Raw genomic sequence first — 20,923 nt, 5'->3', positions numbered from 1 at the left:
TAGAAGTATTTTATTTGAATTGGGTCTGTAAAATAATGTCATGTTGGATCTATATATTTATTAAATGCATATATGACTGATTGGATGAGGGAGTTGAGCTCCCATTTGATTTTATGACATTATAAGTATATGGAGGGTGACCTGAACTCCCCAAATTGTCATATAAATTGTGCTTATAGGTCGGGTGAGTCAAAACTCCCTGTTGTATAGTCCATGTTATGGCTGGACTCTGTTCAGTTGAATTCTTGAAATTAGTCTTAAAATGGGCCTTAGGCTTAGGTTAAGGAATAGTTAGGCTTACTACGAGCCTCGGGGGCTTTAGGTTAGCCCAGGTCCTAATGCCAGTCTAGCCCATAGGTTGGGTCATGACAAATGTGGTATCAGAGCTTAGGCTCTAGATTCATGGGAAATATATGTCTAAAGTTTTGAAAAGAGTCTAGTAGGAGTCACATGCGGAGAATAGGGTCCACATTCATCCTTGCATTATCATCCTTGCTTCTAGTTTTTGCTACATATAATTATGTGAAAATATGAGTCTATAGAGCTTTGTAACATACTGTTTTGAATTTTGGGGGCTAATGCTGCTGAATTTTAGGAAAATGCATAGAAGCAGAAGAGTTATTACTACACTAGAACGGGATGTGCCAGACGAGGTGTCGGCACAGGATGAGGTGCCTGCCCCGAGCAGGCATGGTAGGAGACCCACCAGTTCAGGAATAGTCTTTTGTGGCCCAGGGTCCTATGGACCCAATGGCAGCTACCCTAGCTAGATTGCAAAGAACCATCGATATGATGGCACAATATATGGTCCACCCTCCACAACAGCAGCAGCCCACCGCACCAAGAGAGGAACCTTACAAACAAATAATTAATTTTAAGAAGTTGGTGCCTGGTATCTATGATGTAAATGATGATGCATATAAGTTTTTGGACTCCTGCAAATAAGTAGGGTTGGAACTGCAGTTAACTGATAGGAGATTAGTAGAGTGTGCGTAGTATGTATTAGGGGCAGTGTCAAGGTAGTGGATGACAGACTACGTACTACCTCGCATTGAGGGATTATCTTGCACCCAGTTTGTGAAATTGTTCCTCAACAGATTTGTACCAAAAAGCTTTAGAGACCAAAAGCAGTGGGCCTTTGAGGTCTTAAGGCAAAATGACAGATCCGTAGATGAATATGCTATAGAATTTTTGAAACTAAGTAGGTATGCCCCTACAGCAGTGGCTACAGAAAAGTATGAAGGTAAAGAGGTTCCTAAAGGGGCTAGACAGGAAGTGTGCAAACTTGGCCATGTTGTCTGATCATTCTTTTGATGTAGTAGTTGATCGAGCTCGACAGATCGAAATCAACTATACAGGAAATGATAGCGGAAGGGCGAAGAAGAATAAAGCAGAGGGTTCTTTAAGCGTTTCCTACATGAGTACTATGGATAGTGGTAGCCAGAGTCATTATGGAGGAAGAAGTAAAAACAACAAGAAAGGTGGTTTTAAACACAGATCTCGAGGATTCAAACCAGGGTATGGATCCAGCAATGGTCACAGTTTGGGTTATAACAGTTCTAGGTTGGGTTCAGGATCCTCCTTGGCACCCTGCACACAGTGTGGAAGAGGACATTTAGGACCTTATATGATGGGATCAGGAGGATGTTTCTGGTGTGGCCAACATGGTCACCTTGCTAGAGAATGTCCCATGTTCAGTGAGCCACAGATGGGTTCACAGGGTTCTATTGCAAACGTCCCTCGTCAATTGTATCCTGGTGCTTCTAGCATAGCGGTCAGTCAATTCAGTGGCCAATAGGGCCGAGGACAAGGAGGATGTGGATTTAGAGGTAGGTCAGGAGGTAGAAGTCAACTTCAAGGTTCTACAATGCAAGGTAGGGATTAGGCTCGGGTTTTCACCTTGACCCACAAGGATGCTCAGGCTTCCAATGCAGTTGTGGCAGGTATTCTTCTAGTATGTTCCTATGAGGCTCGTGTTTTGATAAATCCGGGTGCTACGCACTCATTTGTCTCCCCCGTTTTTGCCATGAGATTGGGTAGGAACCTTACAACTTTAGAATGCCCCTTATCTGTAGCTACCCCTCTTAGTGACAACATAGACGTGGATATAGTTTTTCCAGGTAGCCCAGTGGTAGTGGATGGAAGGATCCTCCTAGCAGACTTGGTTCCTCTACCAATAATAGATTTTTTATGTAATTTTGGGAATGGATTGACTGGCAACTCATTATGCCACTTTAGACTGCAGGAACAAAAAGGTATATTTTCATATATCTGGTGTGGAAGAGTTTAGCTTTGATGGTAATAGGAGCGTGGCTCCATATAACTTGGTATCAGTAATTAGTGCTACAAAGATGTTGAGACATGGGTGTCAGGGGCATTTGGCATTAGTGAGAGATACTTCTGTGGAAGGTGTTAACATCGAGAATGTTCCTGTTGTTAGAGAATTTTTGGATGTCTTCCCTGAGGAGCTTCTAGGATTTCCACCAGAAAGGGAAATAGAATTCTGCATAGATATCGTGCTGGGTACAAACCCCATTTCTATGCCACCTTATAGGATGACACCAGCAGAATTGAAGAAGCTAAAGGAGCAACTACAGGAGCTTCTGGACAAGGGTTTCATAAGTCCAAGCACTTTACCTTGGGGCGCTCCTGTTCTACTTATGAGGAAGAAAGATGGATCCTTAAGGTTGTGTATAGATCATAGACAGCTAAACAAGGTGATTATGAAGAATAAGTACCCACTCCCTCGGATCAATGATCTGTTTGATCAGCTCCAAGGGGCTAGATTCTTTTCCAAAATAGATCTACAGTCAGGCTACCATCAGTTGAGAATCAGGAATGAGGATGTACCAAAGACAGCATTCAGGACTAGATATGGTCATTATGAGTTCCTGGTGATATCGTTTGGACTCACCAATGCACTAACAGCCCTCATAGACTTGATGAACAGGGTGTTCAGGCTGTTCCTAGACTGTTTTGTCATTGTATTCATAGATGATATTTTGGTATATTCGCAGACCAAGGAAGAACATGTGTGGCATTTGAGGATGGTGTTGCAGACTTTGAGGGAGCACTAGCTATATGCCAAATTTTCAAAATGTGAATTTTGGCTAGAAAGCATCTCATTCTTGGGACACGTGGTTTCTAGTGAAGGCATTTAAGTGGATCCCAAGAAAATTGAGGCGATAACTGATTGGCTTAAGCCTATAACAGTCACTGAGGTGCGAAGTTTTCTGGGCCTAGCTGGCTACTATAGGCACTTTGTATAGAATTTCTCTAGGATAGTAGCTCCCCTAACTAAGTTAACTTGGAAGAATGTTCCGTTCATTTGGACAGATGATTGTGAGGAGAGCTTCCAGAAGCTTAAGGAATGTCTAACTACAGCCCCTGTGTTGACATTACCAATGAGTGGTGAAGGGTATACCGTGTACTGTGATGCCTCCAGAGTTGATTTAGGGTGTGTTTTGATGCTGCATGGGAAAGTAGTGGCTTATGCTTCAAGGCAGCTAAAGAGACATGAGCAGAACTATCCCACCTATGATTTGGAAATGGTGGTTGTAGTCTTTGCATTAAAGATCTAGAGACACTGCCTGTATGGTGAAGTGTGCGAGATATACATCGACCACAAGAGTTTGAAGTACATCTTCCAACAGAGGGATTTAAACTTAAGGTAGAGGAGATGGATGGAGATTCTGAAGAACTATGATTGCACCACCCAATATCATCTTGGGAAGGCCAATGTAGTAGCAGATGCTCTAAGCAGAAAATCTTATGGCAGCTTAGTGCACATATCAGCGGAGAGGAGACCGTTGATTTAAGAAATACATGAGTTGATGGATCAAGGTCTGATCTTGGATATTTCAGATGAGGGGGTATTATTGGCCCATTTTTCAGTAAGACCAGAGCTACGAGACAGAATCAGAGTTTCTCAACACAGGTACCAGCAATTGATGAAGATTATAGAAAGAGTACAACACGGTGAAGAATGTGAATTTGGATTTGCTAATGATGGCGCTCTTATGCAAGGTTCCAGGATATGTGTGCCCAACGTGGACAACCTCAGGAATGAGATCATGCAAGAGGCACACTACACACCCTATAGTGTGCACCCAAGCTCCTCCAAGATGTACCATGATGTGAAGGATAGCTACTGGTGGAATGGCATGAAGAGGGACATAACAAACTTTGTGTCCAAGTGCTTGACTTATCAGAAAGTGAAGTTTGAACACCAGAGACCATCAGGGAAGCTGCAAGAGTTCCCTATCCCGGAATGGAGTGGGAAATGATCACGATGGATTTTGTAACTAGATTGCCTCGTACCACGCAGGGATATGATTCGATATGGGTAATTGTAGATCATCTGACTAAATCAGCTCATTTCTTGCCTGTGTGAACCACCTATTCTATTGCACAATATGCCAGGCTCTATATTCGAGAAATAATCAGATTGCATGGAGTTCCTGCTTCCATAATATCTGACAGAGGACCCCAGTTCACTTCTCTATTTTGAAGGAAGCTACAGGAGGCACTTGGCATACAGTTAAACTTTAGTATCGCCTTTCACCCTCAGATAGACGGACAATCCAAAAGGACAATTCAAACACTAGAAGATATGCTTCGTATGTGTGTCTTGGATTTTGGAGGTTAATGGGATGATCAGCTACCCTTGGTGGAGTTTGCCTATAACAATAATTATCATTTCAGTATCGGGATGGCACCCTATGAGGCAATGTATGGCAGAAAGTGCAGGTCTCCTCTGTGTTGGACAAAAATGGGAGAAGCTTAGGTCTCCTCTGTGTTGGACAGAAATGGGAGAAGCAAAAGTGCATGATATAGACCTAGTGCAACACACTTCTGAGATGGTTCCTTTAATTAGGGAACGATTGAGAACGGCTTTTAGTAGGCAAAAGAGTTATGTTGATCCTAGACGGAGGGATGTAGAGTTTGGCACCTCGATATATTAGACCTTTTGAGGTTACTGACAGAGTAGGAGCAATTACCTATCGGTTGGAGTTACCACCCAGCCTTTCTCATGTTCACCTTGTGTTCCACATCTCTATGCTCAGGAAATACATACCTGATCCTTCTCATGTGCTACAACCAGATACAGTGGAGCTGAAAGAAGACTTGACATTTGAGGAGCAGCCAATAGCTATAGTGGACTACCAAGTTAGGCAACTAAGATCAAAATAGATCCCTATGGTTAAGGTTTTGTGGATGAGCCAATCAGTGGAAGAATGCATTTGGGAGTCAGAGTGGGACATGCGTAGCAAGTACCCCCATCTGTTTAATATGTAATTCTGTTTCCTTATTCTGCCTTGTGTAAAATTCGAGGACGAATTTTCTGTAAAGGGAAAAGAATATAACACTCCTAATTTTTAAATAAATTATTTTATATGTGAATATTAGTATTTTATTGTATTATATATTTTGAGAATTTTTTTGAAATTTTCTGAATTTTTAGAGTCGGGTTAGATTTTTTGAAAATGTGAAACTTTGATGATTTTTAAAAATTAATTTAAAGACCATGTGGCAAAACTAAAAGTGTATTTAGACTCTTTAAATTTTTATGAGTTTTCTGAAATTTTTTTGGAGTTTTTGAACCTTGTTTTTGAACTCAGGGCAGAGTAAAAATTTAATTTTGGGTATCCTGAATCGAAACGATTGAATCAAACTGGATCAAGTCGGACTGGTTGAATCGGACCGACCATCCTCCTTTTCTTTTCCTTTCTCCCTCGCGCTCCCGATGTTCCCTCTTCCTTCTCCATTTTCTCTCTCCTCCCTCCTCCCCTAACCGGCCAGCCACCACCCCAGCCTTCCCGGTCGCTGGCGCACCTCCAAAATGCCTCCCTGTCACCTTCTGACACCCCAGCTGGCAGGAAAGTCACGCCAAACTCTCCCTCCGCGCGTGTTGCTTCATCTTCCCAGGTCAATTCTGGTCGATTCAGCCACTGATTGGATCAGGTCTTATCCCAAAATCCATCTACACCTCGAGAGCTTTCCATAGACACCAAGAACACAAAAATCCATTAAGCAGTTTGTCCAATTTTTGTCCGAGAAGTTTTAGCCCATTTTGAATTTTAGGCTAAATTTCTCACAAACCGTGAACCCCACAAAAAATTTGAGAGTACAAAAGTGCACCCCTCAACGAGAGCTTCGCGGTAGTACCCATTTCAAAAATTTTTGACACCGTTTTTCGATGAGTCCCATAGAACTTCACAGTATTTTTTTGGGCATTAAATGAGCTTAATAAATTTCATAAAAATTATGTACTAACCCTCGTGTTGTGGGATTTGCGTAGGTATGCTTGTTTCACAGAAATTTGACAGTTGCTCGGGTCTGCAATTTCGGGCTAGGCAAACAGGCTACCAGGAAAGCTTTAGAATCGGATCGAGATTATAGGCTATCCCACCATTTTCAGATGTTTCGGACGCATCCCAAGGGTCAGAATTGGTATAGGTAAACCCGAACCCTTATTTTTCTTAATTATCTAGGCATGATTTAGATTAAAAATCCATAAAATATTTGTGGGTAGCTAGAAAATTATAATTCATTTTGTATTAGCTTAGTAATATTGCTAAGGACCTCGGGGCAAAGTTTTAAAATTGTTAGAGCTCATTTGAGCAGTTTTTGCAAAATGGTTAATTGTAGGGACTAAATTATAATTTTCCCAATTGTGGTTGTTGATTGTTTGGATGGGCCCAAGAGGGGTCATGTGATATGATTGAGATATGGTTGTGTGACTTGTAGATATAGAAGTGTACTTTAAGCCCTTTTACAGGTTGGGTAGGTTCTAGGTATAAGGGGAACTCTGCCGGATTTTCGACACGACTTAGGATATTTTTAGTTCTTTTTAAGCTTGTATTGAGTCAATTATATTAAATAATTATAATGAAATTATCAGGTGAGCCGGGACAGCCTTCTTCCTCCGTCCAGCAGCTACAGTGATCTCGGTTCACATCTATGAGTAAAATATTGATTTTAATTATAATTTCAATATTATTATATGTTCAGGCATGCCTATGCATCACTTATAAATATATATCTATGTAGTTAAACACTAGGCACGTTTTATATTGCATTCTTAATTGATGAAATGCTATGGATATTATTTTACGGTAATCTGGAGTAGTGTGCGTGTGTTGGCGTGCATGTGGTGTGTGGTATTGGATATGGACAAGACCGGCAGACACGACTGGAGCTTGACTCACTGGGACCTGATCCTTTTATAGATGAGTCAGGGTAGGCACGGCTCGAGATGATCTCGTTGGCCCTTACATTTGGTCTATCAAGCGAAAGTCCGACTTGAGATGTACTCACTGGCAGAGGTTGGATTAAGAGAGCTGTATAGGGGATCAGCTTCCATATATGTACTGTTTGAATTATATGGGTGCATGAGTGCTCCAAATTACCTTTTTGCTGTTATGATGTGATTTATATGAAAATTATGAAGGTGTTGCATTTCACTCTTTAGAATGCATTAGCTTTAGATAGCTATAGAAATTTTACTTAAAATCGGTATTTTACTCTTTGAGTCAAACGCTCACTCCTATTCACCTTATTTTTCCAGGATACAAAAGATTTCTTGTTGAGTTCTAACCTACCTCTCTCCTTCATAAGCAATCTATTAATATCTGTTATGTTTTGTATAATTTTACTAACTTCTAGAATTCCACATGTGTTAGAAGTATTTTATTTAAATTAGGTCTGTAAAATAATATCGTGTTGGATCTGTATATTTATTAAATGCATGTATGATTAAATTGGATGAGAGAGTTGAGCTCTCATTTAATTTTATAATATTATTAGTATGTGGAGGGTGAGCTGAGCTTCCCAAATTGTCATATATATTGTGCTTATAGGTAGGGTGAGTCAAAACTCCCCGTTGTATGGTCCATATTATGGTCAGACTCTATCTGGTTGAATTCTTGAAATTAGGCTTAAAATGGGCCTTAGGATTGGGTTAATGAATAGTTAGGCTTATTACAGGCCTCGGGGGCTTTAGGCTGGTCCAAGTCCTAGTGCCGGTCCGGCCCATAGGTTGAGTCGTGACAGAGAATTACTCAATTAATTAGAGCATTAAGAAAAAGACTATTTCAATAAAACCCTATAGACTCAATCTTAGTTTTCACTCTTATTTGAAATCTATAATAGTTATTATCAAATCGAATTCATAATCATGTTTGCTAACCATAGATTATAAATCTTAAATCATTCGAGTATTTTGCCAAGATACTCAAAAGTATTAAACTCAAAAATGACAACTATTAGCAAAGTAGAGAAAATTAGATAAAAATCTAGAGATTAAATCAAGTCAAGCTACATCAAATCCCTAGCTAAAATATTTAGTCGCTTATAATGTCAAAAACCACAATAAAACTGAAACAATCAAAACTCAATATCATTCAACAAAAATGGGTTTGAAACAATCAAAGAAATTGAAAGAGAAGAAAATAAAAACTCTCTAGGATGGAGATTAATGTCTTCCTTCTTCAAGCTTCCAAAATTCCCCTTCCAAATTCCTTACTCCAGCATAAATAGTGAATTTTTTCAGTGTTTCGGAGCCTCCAAAACGTCTCTTCCCCTTCCAATTCATAAAATCTCTAACTAATTTTAATTTTGACTCTTTCCCTTCACTTGGTGATGTGTCACAAGCCCATTGGGTGAAGAAATGCCCCTAAAGACCATCTCATGGCCAACCATGCATGTAGGATGCATTCTTATGGCTGGCCATGCACCCTACACTCATCCCACAAGAGGCCATATGTAACACCCTCCCGATAACAACTCCGTACATTCTACTGTTTCGGTGACTGGTGTCGGTCCGGACAGCTAGAACATCCAGAAAAATAATTAAACTTAAGTGAGGGACCATAATTAACTCAAATATTAATAAGAAACACTTAGTAAAAATTTTAAAAATAAAATACAACAAAGTCAAATGAGCTGGTGCCCAAACGATGGGTAACCGAAGGGAAGTTGCGGTTCTCGCAACGAGGAGCCTAGACCCGGGGGAAAAATTAGAAAATAATTTTTGGGACTCCAGAGAAGGGTTATTGAGGTTCCCATGGCATTAGAATGCCAAGAAAATACCTAAAAAATTTTTTCAATCGGTACAGACAATTTTGACCCGTTAAGCCAAACGGAGGGCATTTTGGTCATTTCGCCTTCAGAGGTGATTTTTGGCCGACTTTTCCAGTTGAGTAAATAATTAATATGACATAAAATATGAATAAACATTACTAGAAATTAAATTGAAATTGAGTAGTGATGAAAAGAAAAGAAAAATCAAAGAAAAGCTTATTTATGACATCATTGTGATGTCATTTAAAACTCACCAACCAATCACAGGCTAATAAACTTTCTTAAATACTTAAAAGAGACAAAATTATGACCAAAATAATTAAATTGCAGCTGCCTTCTTCCTCTCCAATTCCAGCCGAAATCTCTCTCTCTCAACCTCCATTAAACCTCACTTCCCAAGCTCCCTTTCTCCTGTGTTTCCACCACTAAACCCTAAACCCCTTCATTAAAACTTAATCACACCTCTTGGGGAAGTGTTTGGCAGCCTAGAAAGTGAAGGAAAGTGAAGTTTTAAGTGGGGAAAAATCTGCCCTATTCAAGGTTAGTGCATATATATACTTAAATCTCCTTTATTCCATGTTAAAGCCTTAAAGTGAGCAAGAATTTGTAACTTAAATGAATAAAATTTATGTTTATGCATGCCTTGAATTTCGGAAGCCCTAATGAGGGAACAATAATGGAGTGTCTTGATGATTTTAATGGACTTAGAATGAATTGGAGATTATGTTTAAGCTATATATTTACATAGATAATGATTTAGTGTGCTTAACCAAGGTGCATGGGTAAATTGGAATGGAAACTAGGGTTTTGAGGGTGAAAAATTGACTTGGCTTAGGAAATTGTTAGAGCACATTTTAATGGTCAATTAGTGACCATTTTAGGCAAGTTGACCATCAAATGGACTGAAAAATAGGATTGCAAAGTGAAGTTGCAGGCTGCCCTAGGACAGCAGCAGAAGGACTGAAAATTCAGTCCACTTGCACTGCCATAACTTTGGCTGTGTTGGTCCAATTGGTGTTTGGCCAATTGGACATGAAACTAGGCTTATAATGGCACATTTTTGCTGAAGAAACCATGCCCAAAAGACCAAAGCAAGAGGACCAAAACTTGGCCCCAATCCGGACACTCTGCAACAGCCCCTGCAGAATTGACCAAATGAACAGTAACTGTTCATTTGGCCATAACTCACTGTAGATTTAGTCAATTGACCTGAAATTTTTACAGCAACAAGTTAAGACATAGAAAAACAACTTTCATGAATGAACCTACCCAAAATTATGGCCAGAACCTAACCCAAATGGCAGTGGCAGTCACTATTCATGTTACTGTAGATATGGTAATTTCTGCAGAATGCAAATCCGGCCAGCTGTGGTTTTTGGACCATATCTGGAGCTACAAAACTCCAAATGGAGTGATTCAAAAAAGGAAATTCAACTAGACAAAATAAGGAACAACTTTCATGTTTTCCATTTCTTCAAATTCTCACTGCAACAGTGTCCAATGGAACAGTGAAGTTGGGTCTCAAAAACTGAAATTTTCTGCCCTCTTGGTTTTAAGTTAGAAATGGTAATGGTGACCAACTCTAACAAGTTTTAAATGTAAAATGTGGTATGTTGGGAGTGCCAAAGTCAATGTACATATTTTCTATCCAAAAGTCAATATCTTTGTTGACCAAAGAGGTGAATAGTGACACCAAAACTTGAAATGCACAAATTGAAGAATTTAAAAGTTTTAAATGCCCTAGTATACCTAACATGATTGGTTTGGATAGTTTGGCATGCCAATAGGGTTCAGTTAGCAGTACTGCATATGGCAATATGCCATTCTGTGATTTCATGGCTTTTAGCCATTCTGACTTTGCATTGAGATTTGGCCTTGTGCCTGAGATTATTTACAGCTTGGTAGCTGTTCTGTTGCACACCGGGAGATGCATATGTGACCGATGGTGTGACGGCCCGAGGTACTAGATACCCAAAGGCGGTTACCCGTTATCCAGCCCGATGCCTAGTGTAGGTTACTTGGGGCAACCAAATGAATAAAAGTGGACAAAGTAAATAATATACAAATACCAAGCAAATGAAACATATACATTCACTACACATTTAATTTCTTGCTATTTTCTTTTATTATATTATTGCACCACTAAGCATTATTGCTTAGCGCGTTGCTTTTGCCACGCGTAGGTACTGGAGATACAGATCGTGAGCCCGAGACCGCAGATCGGTGAGTCCATCCCGCATTCGCACGATGTCCGTGTCACCTCATCACCTGCAGTGCATTGGTAGGACATTAGATGTCATTTTGTCATTTTGTAATTAAATATTTGTTTTCTCATATGTATTTGGGATTTATGTAATGTATTTTGAGGTTCATGTAAATAATAAAGATTTATGGTTATGTATGGAAATAATTTGAGTATTTAATTGTTGTATATATATGAGAACCCTGAGAAATGGATGTTTGAGAAATGAAAAGGTTGTTGAGACCTGAAATTAAAAAAAAATGTTGAGATCTTGATATTGAGCTTTGTGATGATATTGGAGTTGAGAATGAATGAATTTGTTCATTGGAAGTGTTTTTAACAGTTCAAGAACTGCTTTTCTCCATTTTTAGCCAGATCACGGATTTTCTTGAAAAATTTACGGAACCTCAAATAAATTATGATTTTAATAAATGAGTTATATTTTACAAGTTATATTCAAAAGCATGATATAAATTAATTAAGGAATATTAGAGTGTGCCAGTACACCGTGTGGCATTACTTACTCTGCATATCCGTACACGGGTAAGGGGTGTCACATTTAGTGGTATCAGAGCACGGTTTAGGCGTTTCTGGGCCTAGATTGAGTCCATACCATGCATTGCATTTGTAAGAGTCGAGGTGACACTAACGCAGATCTGTTTATCTTTCTTATTTTGAATAGGATATGGACCCTTCATCTCAGAGAGCCGTTGAGGAGGAAGTGGAGAGTCATGCTCCACTGCAGCGGTGAGACTGGGCATGAGAGAATCTGCCTCGCCACTCAAGCGAGCCTCGCCAGCCTCCACGAGCCATGTTCCAACAAATGGCCGACTTCTTGGACAAATGGCCGGGTAATGCCGGCACCACCACCACCACCACCACCACCACCTCCACACAGTAAATCACACCGGTAAAGGCTATGGAAGTTTGGAGCTGTGGACTTCTATGGCAAGAGAGAAGATGACTGCTGGCAGTAGAATTGGTTGAATGCAGCAGAGTACTAAAACAACTTCACTGCACTCCAGAGCAAAACCTGGAAGCTGCCATCACTTTACTTCAAGATGATGCATATGAGTGGTGGGACACCGTGTCCAGTGAAGTGCAGATAGAAGCCGTAACTTGGGACTTCTTTCTTTCAGAATTTAAGAAGAAATATGTGGGTCTTGTATATCCGGAAGAGAGAAGAAGAGAGTTTATTAACCTGAGGCAGATACAGATTTCATTGGCCGAATATGAGAAGGAGTTTGTTAGATTAAGCCGTTATGGAAGGGAGATAGTCCCTAATGAAGCTGAAAGGTGCAAGAGATTTGAAGAGGGACTAAATGACAACATCAAGATCCAGTTCACTGCCTTGGGAATCACAGAATTTACCAAGTTAGTGGAAGCTGGAATAAAGGTGGAAAAAGTAAGAATCAGTGAGCAGACTAGAAGAGAGAGACAGCAGAAGAGGGGACCGGGTCAGTCTAGTTCAGCCCCTGCATTTGGGAAGAAGTTCAAGGGTCCTCCTGCACAGAGTTCGGGTCAACCACAGGGTCAGGGTCAGTCTCAGGGGCCCAGGCCACAGTTCACCCCTAGGAGAGGTCACCCACACCATCAAGGCGCTTTCCAGGATGGGGTTCAGGGACCACCCCAACATCTTCTCGCATGTCCGCATTGCCCGAAATGGCACAAGGGGGAATGTTGGAGAGTAATCGGTGCTTGCTTGAGGTGTGGGTCAACAGAGCATCGCTTGAAGAACCGCCCACGCAGAACTACTACACCGTTGCTCCAACACAAGCGCATGCACTGCTCCCGCACCACCAAGGGGTAGAAGGTCCGTAAATCCGTGGGGACCATCTCGCAGGCTGCATCCGAGCCGCAGAGAGGCCGAGCAATGCACCACCTGCCGAAATTATGCCTTGAGAGCTCAGGGAGGAGCAAGATGCCCTGACGTCATCGTGCACGTTCTCCCTCTACACTACACCTGTGCATGCATTGGTGGATCCAGGATCCACTCATTCCTACATTTGCATCAACCTACCCGTAGAAAGGGGGATATTGGTAGGGGAGAGTGACCAAGACATTCTAGTCACTAATCCATTGGGCCACAGTGTGGTAGTGAACAAAGTATACAAGGGTTGCCCGTTGAGGATTCAGGGGTATGAATTCTTGGCAGACCTGATTGAGTTGCCTTTCCATGAGTTTAACATGATTTTGGGAATGGACTGGTTGTCACGTCATCAGGCAATAGTTGATTGCAAATTGAAGAGAATTTCTCTAAAAACTTCAGAGGGTAATGAGATCACAGTTGTGGGGGAAGGATGATTTCTTGTCCAATGTCATCTCAGCCACAGTTGCAAGAAGAATGATGAGAAAAGGCTGTGAAGCCTACCTAGCACATGTGGTGGATACTAGGCAGGCTAAGCCAAACCTGAGTGACATACCCACAGTGAGAGACTTCCCAGAGGTATTCCCTGAAGAGTTGCCTGGTTTGCCACCAGAAAGGGAAGTTGAATTTGCTATTGAGACATCACGGCTGCAAAGACCCATTTCCATTGCTCCCTATAGGATGGCACCCACTGAATTGAGGGAGTTGAAAACTCAGTTGCAAGAGTTGCTGGATAAGGGGTTCATACGCCCTAGTGTGTCACCATGGGGACACACTAGTGCTGTTTGTGAAGAAGAAGGATGGGACTTTGAGGCTATGCATTGATTACCGGCAGTTGAATAAAGTGACAGTGAAGAACAAATATTCGTTGCCTAGAATTGATGATCTGTTTGATCAGTTGAAGGGAGCAGGAGTATTTTCTAAGATTGATCTCAGATCAGGGTATCATCAGTTGAGGGTAAAGGATTTAGATGTGCCCAAGACTGCATTCAGGACCCGGTATGGGCATTATGAGTTCCTAGTGATGCCCTTTGGCCTAACAAATGCACCAGCGGCATTCATGGACCTTATGAACCGTATCTTTCATCCACACTTAGATCGGTTCGTAGTGGTCTTTATTAATGATATTTTGGTGTATTCCAAGACCAGGGAAGAACATGATGAGCATTTGAGGATTGTTCTGCAAACCCTGAGAGAAAAGAAACAGTATGCTAAGTTGTCCAAGTGTGACTTTTGGCTGAATGAGATTGCATTCCTTGGACACGTAGTGTCAGCTGATGGGATTAGGGTGGATCCCAAGAAAATAAAAACAGTGCTGGAATGGAAGCCTCCCAGGAATACAACTGAGGTCAGAAGCTTCTTGGGGCTAGTTGGGTATTACAGAAGATTTGTGAAGGGATTTTCCCTAATAGCTGCTCCAATGACCAAGTTATTACACAAGAATGTCAGATTTGACTGGAATGACAAGTGTTAGACCAGTTTTGAGAAGTTGAAGGCTATGTTGACAGAGGCACCAGCAGCACACAAACCAAAGGTCGTGAAAGGACTTTGTGGTCTAGTGATGCCTCTCATAATGGGTTAGGGTGTGTATTGATGCAAGAGGGGAAAGTGATCGCCTATGCTTCCGCATACCTAAGGCCACATGAATGTAACTACCCTACCCATGATCTAGAGCTTGCGGCAATTATCTTCGTGATCAAGATATGGAGGCATTACTTGTATGGGGAAAAGTGCTACATTTACACGCACCACAAAAGCACGAAATACTTGCAACCTGCATGAGCTCAACCTTAGACAGAGGCGATGGATTGAGTTCTGAAGGATTATGACTGTAATTGACTACCATCCCGGGAAGGCAAATGTAGTTCTTGATGCTTTGAGCAGAAAATCCATGACCTTGAGATCATTGAATGCCCGTCTATCTTTGATTCGAGATGGAGCTATTTTGGCCGAGTTGCAAGTGAGGCCAAACTCGCATACAGATTTTAGATGGGCAAAAGGCGGATGAAAAGTTAATGGCTATTATGAGCAAGATCTCGAGGGAAAAGCAACCGATTATGGGGTGAAAGCAGATGGGTGCACAGACTACAAACGAAGACTGTGTGTAACAGATGTTGGGGAATTGAAGACCAGTATTCTAAAAGAGTCACACACCAGTGTATATGCTATGCACCCAGGAAGTACAAAGATGTATCATGATCTGAAGCTTCAGTATTGGTGGCCTGGTATGAAGAGGGATATAGCTGACTATGTGACTAAATGCTTGACATGTCAGCAAGTCAAGGCAGAACATCAAGTTCCATCAGGTTTGCTACAGCCTATACGCATACCTGAATGGAAATGGGATCGGGTCACCATGGATTTTGTAAGTGGTCTACCTCACACCCTGAAGAACCATGATGCAGAATGTCTGAAAGTTGATAGATTGACAAAGTCAGCACACTTTCTGCCAGTTAGGACTGACTACTCACTGGAGAAGTTAGCAGAATTGTATATCAGTGAGATAGTTAGACTACATGGAATTCCACTTTCCATCATATCTGATCGAGACCCAAGGTTTACATCGAGATTCTGGAAGAAGTTGCATGAGTCCTTGGGTACACAACTCCATTTCAGCACAGCTTTCCATCCTCAGACGGATGGGCAATCAGAAAGAGTAATCCAGGTAAACAATTGAAACCAATGAAATTGATACAAATATTGAATTAAAATGATAACAATAACGTGAAATATATGTCAGGTCCTTGAGGATATGCTGAGGAGTTGTGTCATTGAGTTTGAGGGAAGTTGGGATAGATACCTCCCACTGGCAGAATTTGCATACAACAATAGCTACCAAGCTAGTATCCAAATGGCCCCGTATGAAGCGCTGTATGGGAGAAAATGTAGAACTCCAGTGTGCTGGACTGAATTGGGCGAAGACAAATTGGTGGGGCCAGACCTGGTGAAACAGACTGAGGAAAAGGTAAAACTAATCAAAGCAAATCTCAAGGTTGCCTCGCATGCATGTAAATCCTATGCCGACCTGAAGAGAAAAGAAATAGAATATGTGGTTGGCGACAAGGTGTTCCTCAAGGTGTCACCATGGAGGAAAGTATTGAGGTTTGGAAGGAAAGGTAAGTTAAGCCCTAGGTTCATTGGCCCATATGAAGTCATTGAATGTGTGGGTCTAGTGGCCTATAGGCTAGCTTTACCACCAGAGCTGGACAAGATCCACAATGTGTTCCACGTATCCATGCTCAGAAGATACCGCTCAGACCCTTCACATGTCATCTCCAGAGAAGAAATTGAAATACAACCGGATTTGACATATGAAGAAGAACCTCTACGAATCCTAGCTCGGGAAGTAAAAGAGTTGAGGAACAAGCAGATTCCACTGGTGAAAGTGCTTTGGAGGCACCACAACACCGAAGAGGCAACTTGGGAAAGTGAAGAGACGATGAGGCAACAGTTCCCTCAACTGTTTGCATCAGGTAAATTTCGAGGACGAAATTTAAATTAGAGGGGAAGAGTTGTAACACCCCCCCGATAACAACTCCGTATATTCTACTGTTCTGGTGACCGGTGTCGGTCCGGACAGCTAGAACGTCCGGAAAAATAATTAAACTTAAGTGAGGGACCATAATTAACTCAAATATTAATAAGAAACACTTAGTAAAAATTTTAAAAATAAAATACAACCAAGTCAAATGAGCCGGTGCCCAAATGATGGGTAACCGGAGGGAAGTTACGGTTCTCGCAACGAGGAGCCCTAGACCCAGGGGAAAAATTAGAAAATAATTTTTGGGACTCCAGAGAAGGGTTATTGAGGTTCCCATGGCATTAGAATGCCAAGAAAATACCTAAAAAAATTTTTCAATCGGTACAGACAATTTTGACCCGTTAAGCCAAACGGAGGGCATTTTGGTCATTTCGCCTTCAGAGGTGATTTTTGGCCGACTTGTCCAGTTGAGTAAATAATTAATATGACATAAAATATGAATAAACATTACTAGAAATTAAATTGAAATTGAGTAGTGATGAAAAGAAAAGAAAAATCAAAGAAAAGCTTATTTATGACATCATTGTGATGTCATTTAAAACTCACCAACCAATCACAAGCTAATAAACTTTCTTAAATACTTAAAAGAGACAAAATTAAGACCAAAATAATTAAATTGTAGCTGCCTTCTTCCTCTCCAATTCCAGCCGAAATCTCTCTCTCTCAACCTCCATTAAACCTCACTTCCCAAGCTCCCTTTCTCCTTTATTTCCACCACTAAACCCTAAACCCCTTCATTAAAACTTAATCACACCTCTTGGGGAAGTGTTTGGCAGCCTAGAAAGTGAAGGAAAGTGAAGTTTTAAGTGGGGAAAAATCTACCCTATTCAAGGTTAGTGCATATATATACTTAAATCTCCTTTATTCCATGTTAAAGCCTTAAAGTGAGCAAGAATTTGTAACTTAAATGAATGAAATTTATGTTTATGCATGCCTTGAATTTCGGCAGCCCTAATAAGGGAACAATAATGGAGTGTCTTGATGATTTTAATGGACTTATAATGAATTGGAGATTATGTTTAAGCTATATATTTACATAGATAATGATTTAGTGTGCTTAACCAAGGTGCATGGGTAAATTGGAATGGAAACTAGGGTTTTGAGGGTGGAAAATTGACTTGGCTTAGGAAATTGTTAGAGCACATTTTAATGGTCAATTAGTGACCATTTTAGGTAAGTTGACCATCAAATGGACTGAAAAATAGGATTGCAAAGTGAAGTTGCAGGCTGCCCTAGGACAGCAGCAGAAGGACTGAAAATTCAGTCCACTTGCACTGCCATAACTTTGGCTGTGTTGGTCCAATTGATGTTTGGCCAATTGGACATGAAACTAGGCTTATAATGGCACATTTTTGCTGAAGAAACCATGCCCAAAAGACCAAAGCAAGAGGACCAAAACTTGGCCCCAATCCGGACACTCTGCAACAGCCCCTGCAGAATTGACCAAATGAACAGTAACTGTTCATTTGGCCATAACTCACTGTAGATTTGGTCAATTGACCTGAAATTTTTACAGCAACAAGTTAAGACATAGAAAAACAACTTTCATGAAGGAACCTACCCAAAATTATGGCCAGAACCTAACCCAAATGGCAGTGGCAGTCACTGTTCATGTTACGGTAGATATGGTAATTTCTGCAGAATGCAAATCCGGCCAGCTGTGGTTTTTGGACCATATCTGGAGCTACAAAACTCCAAATAGAGTGATTCAAAAAAGGAAATTCAACTAGACAAAATAAGGAACAACTTTCATGTTTGCCATTTCTTCAAATTCTCACTGCAACAGTGTCCAATGGAACAGTGAAGTTGGGTCTCAAAAACTGAAATTTTCTGCCCTCTTGGTTTTAAGTTAGAAATGGTAATGGTGACCAATTCTAACAAGTTTTAAATGTAAAATGTGGTATGTTGGGAGTGCCAAAGTCAATGTACATATTTTCTATCCAAAAGTCAACATCTTTGTTGACCAAAGAGGTGAATAGTGACACCAAAACTTGAAATGCACAAATTGAAGAATTTAAAAGTTTCAAATGCCCTAGTATACCTAACATGATTGGTTTGGATAGTTTGGCATGCCAATAGGGTTCAGTTAGCAGTACTGCATATGGCAATATGCCATTCTGTGATTTCATGGCTTTTAGCCATTCTGACTTTGCATTGAGATTTGGCCTTGTGCATGAGATTATTCTGACTTGGTAGCCGTTACATTTACACCGGGAGATGCATATGTGACCGATGGTGTGACGGCCTGAGGTACTAGATACCCAGTGCCAGTTTACCCGTTATCCAGCCCAGTCGTCTAGTGTAGGTTACTTGGGGCAACCAAATGAATAAAAGTGGACAAAGTAAATAATATACAAATACCAAGCAAATGAAACATATACATTCACTACACATTTAATTTCTTGCTATTTTCTTTTATTATATTATTGCACCACTAAGCATTATTGCTTAGCTCGTTGCTTTTGCCACGCGTAGGTACTGGAGATACAGATCGTGAGCCCAGTAGACCGCAGACTGGGTGAGTCCATCCTGCAGTTCTGCACAGTGTCCGTGTCACCTCATCACCTGCAGTGCATTGGTAGGACATTAGATGTCATTTTGTCATTTTGTAATTAAATATTTGTTTTCTCATATGTATTTGGGATTTATGTAATGTATTTTGAGGTTCATGTAAATAATAAAGATTTATGGTTATGTATGGAAATAATTTGAGTATTTAATTGTTGTATATATATGAGAACCCTGAGAAATGGATGTTTGAGAAATGAAAAGGTTGTTGAGACCTGAAATTAAAAAAAAAATGTTGAGATCTTGATATTGAGCTTTGTGATGATATTGGAGTTGAGAATGAATGAATTTGTTCATTGGAAGTGTTTTTAACAGGTTCCGAAGAACTGTTTTCTCCAAAATTTAGCCGGTACTCTGCCGGATTTTCTTTAAAATTTACGGAACCTCAAATAAATTATGATTTTAATAAATGAATTAAATGAGTTATATTTTATAAGTTATATTCAAAAGCATGATATAAATTAATTAAGGAATATTAGAGTGTGCCGGTACACCGTGTGGCATTACTTACTCGGGTATACTGTATACGGGTAAGGGGTGTCACACCATACTTGTTTCTTCAATCCCACAGTTGACCATGTGAATCTCATAGCTGGGGGTGAGATTTTCTGCCAATTTTCAACTTTTCTCCAACTTTTACCAATCTTTATAATTTTTTCTAAAAAGAACAAATATCAATTAAAAAGAGAGAAATTAACTTTTAGCTAAATAAACTATAAAAATGTAATTAAAATTGATTAAAAGACTAAATATTTATATGAATTAATATAATTAACTCTCTAGAAATACTATATATCAAAACTGCCAAACTTAGATGGTATTTTTGGTGTACATAAGTTGAGCAGGTTAATTGATGTGATAAGTCATAAACATTACTCTTGAAACTGCTAACTAAGATAGTGTTTTTAGTATACTTAAACTGAACTTGTTACTTGATGTAGTAGGTCATAAAATTGCTATTTCAATTGATGATTTTTATTATAACACATTTTTTTGGTAAATAGTTTAAATTTTACATTATAATGGTAAATAGTTTTTTAAAATTACATTATTTAAATAATTAATCTACAAAATTACCTATAAAAAATCTTAATTTATCTATGAAATAGTTCGTTGGTAAATTTAATGATAATATTTTTTCGACAGTAAAAATTCTCTACACTAAAATTTATGGATAAAAAAATTGATTGACAATCTTAATTATCAATGAAATATAAATATATTTAATCGATAAATTTCATAATTATTTTTTAAATTTCTTATAGTGTCCATAGTTAGCAATGATAATTGAGGTAATAGAACTGCCTTTTATAAAAATAAAATCGTAAATTAAATTATATATTTTAATACGTTATTTTTATTGTATATATTTATATATAATTAGTCTATCGTTGAATATTAGCTATCACCATTAAAACAAATAAGTTTTAAAATTAAGTTCCCTATTGTTATGATAAAATATTTCAAATGGAGTGATTAAACTAATAATTTAGGTTGCGTCTGTTTAAAGAAAAATATTTTTCAAAAAAAATATTTTTCAAAAAATATATTTTTTTATTTTTTAATATTTGAAGTATTTAAAAAAAATAACTTAATGATTAAGAGAAAATAAAAATAAAAT

At 39.6% G+C, this 20,923-nt stretch overlaps 1 protein-coding gene across 1 annotated transcript in view; it reads right to left on the bottom strand.

Annotated features, from left to right (window-relative positions):
- LOC110659815 (protein PLANT CADMIUM RESISTANCE 6) overlaps positions 1–20,923 on the bottom strand; it is a 75,156-nt gene that overhangs the window by 37,398 nt on the left and 16,835 nt on the right. The gene's annotated exons all lie outside the window — the stretch shown is intronic.

The sequence above is a fragment of the Hevea brasiliensis genome, chromosome 9 (assembly GCF_030052815.1).
Source record: "Hevea brasiliensis isolate MT/VB/25A 57/8 chromosome 9, ASM3005281v1, whole genome shotgun sequence".
Taxonomy (NCBI): Eukaryota; Viridiplantae; Streptophyta; class Magnoliopsida; order Malpighiales; family Euphorbiaceae; genus Hevea; species Hevea brasiliensis.
This window is presented reverse-complemented; position numbering and strand designations above follow the sequence as displayed.